This window comes from Octodon degus, unplaced genomic scaffold (assembly GCF_000260255.1).
Source record: "Octodon degus isolate 3935 unplaced genomic scaffold, OctDeg1.0 scaffold00098, whole genome shotgun sequence".
NCBI classification, from domain to species: Eukaryota; Metazoa; Chordata; class Mammalia; order Rodentia; family Octodontidae; genus Octodon; species Octodon degus.
In genome coordinates, this window is record NW_004524674.1 from 9,333,984 (window position 1) to 9,339,114 (window position 5,131).

Here is a 5,131-nt window from a genome sequence, read left to right on the forward strand (position 1 = left end):
AGAGAGAGAGAGAGAGAGAGAGAGAGAGAGAGAGAGAGAGAGAGAGAGAACAGAGATCTACAAAGGATTTAATGACAAATGATGACACTAAGTTTAAATTGTATCAAAAAATGTAAATAGAATTAGTGTACCTACTATGAAAGAAATTCAGATTGGCTCAAAAGACAAAATCTAATTTTTTTATGGAGAAAAGAAAGTATATATTTAGAATTAGCGAGCTGGACTCAGTTTAGATGATCCCAGTTTTGTTGGCAACATCCAGCACATCACAATCAGGAGCCAGTCGAATGTATGCCCTCTTCTCTCCATCAGGCCTGATTAGGGCATTGCCCTTGGCAATGTCAACGTCATAGAGCTTCTTCACAACTTGTTTGATCTGGTGCTCATTGGCTTTGACTTCCACAATGAACATGAGTGTGCTCTTGTCCTTGATCTTCTTCATGGCTGGCTCTGTGGTCTGGGGGAACTTAGTGATGGCGTAGTGGTCAAGCTTGTTTCTCCCGTGGGCGCTCCTCCGAGGTTATCTGGGCTGCCTCCAGAGCTGCAGTGTCTTGGGACAGCGAAAGGTGGGTGACATTCATATCCTCTTTTTTTTTTTTTTCAAGGTATAAATCTGTTTCAAACTTTATTAGGGTTTTAGATATTTTTGGTTTTAAATGTATACTTATGGTTCAAAGTTAACCTGTATGTCAACAAACATGTAAGCTACAGAATAAGGCCTTTAGGTAATTCAGGCAGAAGGTAAAAAAGGCCCTAGAGTGGTGTAAATCGGTAGTTCTCTGTGTGCTGACCCCTGACCATCACATCAGCATCACCATCAGAAATTCTGGGGTGGGTTCTGCAATCTGTTGCATGAGACCTTCAGTTGATTCTGATGCAAACTAAGTCTTGGGAGCAGCTGAGAGACTGGGAATTCGTGGTCTTTGAGGTTATATAGACCAAATTTCAATCTTAGCTGTACTACAAATTGTGACACTTCAAGCTGGCTGGGGTTGTTTTGAGACATGGTCTACTACATAGTTCAGGCAGGCTGGCCTCACACCTGAGGTGATCCTCCTGCTACAGCCTCCTCAGTGCTGGGATTACAGACGTGTATCACCTTGCCCAGTTTAATTATTTCTGAGTCTGTTTCCTCATTTGTAACTGGGAGTAACAGTTATTATGAGGGAATGTTAAAACTATAATGAGGAAAGAAAAGTGTTGGTATTTCTACAAGTATACGTCTACTGTGATAGAGACTAGCATGAGGTATTCTATATAGGTTTTTAAAAGCTACAAGTATGCTAAGATAAGATAACGATTTTGTTTTACTTTTGGGAGTCTGTCCAAATCCTCACGTTAATGGGTTTAAAGGAAAAGGTATTATGTCTCAACAGATTTAATTAGGGCACGCATGATAAAAATGACTGATAAGAGCTTTTACAGACGTAGTCAATGGATTACTTGTCACATGAATCATTTTATAAACATTTTTTAAAAATTTATTGGATACAGGGTCTCACTACACATCTCAGACTCGTAGTGATCCTCCTGTCTCAGCCTCCCCGGGGCTGGGATTATAGGTGTGTGCCACCACACCTGGTTTCGGGGCAGGCATGCACACACAGTGTTCTGGAGCCAGCACAGCATGTGGTGCTAGGGATTGAACCCAGGTCCTTGTTCTTGCCAGGCAGGTACTCAGACTGCTGAGCTATCTCCCCAGCCTTGTCACTTGAATCTTTAGAATGATCAAAAGTTTTAAATAAGTTAGTATAATGAGTTATATACGATGAATTGTGCTGAATTCACTATCTGTGTCATACAGATGAATTTAAATAGTTCAATAAAATCAGCCCAAGTCACAACTGCACCTTAGGATGGTAGAGCAAAGTAATGTACAATTAGGCGTGTTTCTTGCCTTATTACTGGTGACACTTTAGCAGCAGGGAGAGGTCAATGATTTCTAAGAACCTCTTTATTTTCTTTTTGTTGTTGTTGTTTATATTTCTTTATTTCATTTTCTTTTTTCCATAATTTTATTGAGAAACAAATAGCAACGAGACAGCCTGAAATCAAATCGGTAGGACAGCTTCAACAACCAACACACTGCACATATCCTTCCCAGCGGTTAATTGCTGTACAAGATGCAGACGCGACATCCTATCCACAAACACCACTAGAACAAATCCCTCTATTCATCAAGAGCATGTAACTATACATCTATCCTAACCACTCTGAATACACAGATACAAAATGGACATTCATCTGTATCCCCTCCCTCTGCCAAGTTCCACCCTTCGAATATTATAGGTGTGTAAACTCAGCAAAACATTCCAAAAGAGTCCAGCAGCCCACAATAGTACTGGGTCTTCCGCTTGACTGGCAATGTCAGAAATTGTCGACCTGAGTCCCCCACAGCCCAACATAACAGGATGGCCTTACTTCTTATATTTCGTTTTTATACTTTTCTGCTGGATGGTCAAGACCAAGGTAAAGCAGGACTTATGCAACAAGAGTTGTAGCTTTTGGGTCCAACAAAAACCTCTTTATTTTCCAGAGGCCAACCAAATAGCTCAGTGAACTAAAACGCCTGCTTAGGCAGACACAGGGGCCATGAGTTCGATTCCTGGGCCTACTGTGCCAATCCCGCCCCTAGGGCACATTGAGACCAGTGACTGAGACTGGGCGTGGTGGCCCATGCCTGTAATCGCAGCGCTTGGGAGGCTGTAAACAGAAGCATCACTATGAGTCCGATCTATGCAGTGAGACCCTGTAGACCCTGTCCTAAATTTTAAAAAAAGAACCTCTTTACTTTCCAAACATACACCTAGAGAAGTTCCATGCCAAATGTACAGTAGTCTCAATTTCTGCTAAGCTCAGGTCAGTTATCCAACAGGGCTGAGCAGCGGTCAGCAGCGTGGCAGAAGCTGTCTTACTCAGCACTATGGGTCTCCACAATGGACACGAGGGAGCCCAGGCGCTTCTGCAGAGTGTTGATGCTGTACCTCATGTAGAAGGTAAAAATGATTAGTGTACAGACCACAACTACATGGAACACGAGGACATGGTGGAGAGCCAGGTATTTCTGAGACTTGACCCTACGCAAGATGCCAGTGGTTTCTGACTGACCGTGCACAGGGAGAGTCCTGGTTTTCCCTTCGGACATTCCGTTCACATGGGCATCAGCCCGAGCTGGTTCTACTTCTGCCTGGGGGACATTCACCCCAGTCTGGGCTTCTGTCACATGGAAATCTTGAGAGTTCTCAGATTCGGGGGTCTGGGGGCCAGAGCTGCTGTGTCCTTCCATAACTTGTTTTCTCTGTCCAACGACTCCATCCAGACCTGAAAACTCATCACTGAAATCCAGCGGCAGAGATGAGGGGCGATCTGCCCTGAAACAATTTTCAGTAGGAGATGGCTTGGGACTGTTACCAACGCTTGTATTTTCTAAGTGTCCACATACAGATCTGAGTATCTTATAGGTTGAATCTCTGGACAGTAAAAGACAAATATGTACCTGTCACTATAATCAGGTACATATGTCACTATAGCGTCGATATAATCACGGTATTGGGCACCAGGAGAGCAGTTTTGGCTTTCTTTATTAGGGTTACTGAAAAAGCCAGAATAGAGATCTTAGTGTCTTTCCCAAAGACCTTGCAATGAAAACAAATCCAGTTTTCTGACACAAAGAGCTTTCCTTGGTACAGGATTTCTTTCTGTAGAGCGCAGGTAAAGCTTTGCTCAGCGGCTCCTCAGTTGGGACATCAAGCAACAATTTGTGAAAGTGATGTTCGCTTTATACTGGCCGGAAGATGAAGATTTTTTCCTTTAGGTCTTAGAGGTCATTTTTGTTTTCTGTTTTATAGTTGTTCTAGTCACCTGCTTAAAGAGGTGCCATCAAAACTGGATTTTGATGTCAGGCAAACACACGCTTCTCTTCTGGTCAGGGGACTCAGCCTCCTCCATGGAGGGGAAGGGGATTGGGCTGCTGGAGACCTGCAGACCTTCTTTTTTTCTTTCTTTTGTATTTAGGACAGAGTATACAGAGTCTCACTGTGTAGATTGGACTCATAGTGATCCTCCTGTTTACAGCTCCTAAATGCTGGGATTACAGGCGTGCACCACCACACCTAGTTTCAATTGGCACCTCAGCCCACCCCGGGGGCGGGGCCAGCACGGCAGGCCAGGCCAGGAATGGAACTCCCTGCCCCTCCGTCTGCCTGAATAGGCACTTTAATCCACTGACCTTTTTCTCATCCACACCAGTCTCAGCCTCTGTGGGCCGTGGCTGCTCTGCTCTCCATCCGGAAGGGTCTCTCGCCATCCTGCGGCAGCTCGGCCATCTGTCATGGTCAAGGGGCGCCCTCCGGCCCACCCGCTCCTGGTCTTCACCCCACCGCATGCAGCCTGCCCCCGCCACAGCGACCACAATGACACGTCGAGCAGTGCTGGGCCAGTGGACCCGTATCTTCTTTTTGTGGCTGGGGATGCCTTTCAATATGGCCTTCTTGGCCTTCAAGCTTTTACTTTGAGGGGTTGGGCAGATAGCTCAGTAGGATAAATGCTTGCCTGGCAAGTGCAAGACTCTGAGTTCAATACCCAGTTCCACAAAAAAAAAAAAAAAAAAAAAAAAAAGGCTTGTGCTTTCATTTCAGCTTTGGGAGGGGCAGGGGCTTCCTTCTTTGGCTTCGGTGCCATCTTGGTTGAGAAAAACTAACTTTATGCTTTTTTAAAAAGACATGTTTGAAACTAAGCAACTCAGGAAGTCTAGAAATAAAGAATTGAGCTAAAGTATGCCAGGCAACGAGAAAATTGATGTCTTGACCCATAGTAAGACAAAATTCAGACCAAAGAAATTAAGTGGGCAAAAACCTTGATGATTAGGCGTTACAGTTCACCATGAAGACATAACAGGAATATAGATGCACCAAGTATCGTAGCACAAAGCAATCTCCATAAAGCAGAAACTAAAGGAAATGAAAAGATAAACCTCTGCAAACTACCAGTCAGAGGAAACAGATGTTAAATACTGCCCTCACTCCAAGAAAGGTGAAAGGGCAGGAGATGAAGATAAAGCTCCACGTGATAAATCCTATGTACAGTAATACCTTGGTTCACAGACACTTCTGTTCACAAATGTTGTAGTTTC

At 44.1% G+C, this 5,131-nt stretch overlaps 2 pseudogenes; both read right to left on the minus strand.

The window, feature by feature from the left end:
- Nucleotides 1–229: 229 nt before the first annotated feature.
- LOC111818629 lies at nt 230–4,680 on the minus strand (annotated as a pseudogene).
- LOC105743099 lies at nt 2,912–4,332 on the minus strand (annotated as a pseudogene).
- Nucleotides 4,681–5,131: the final 451 nt, after the last annotated feature.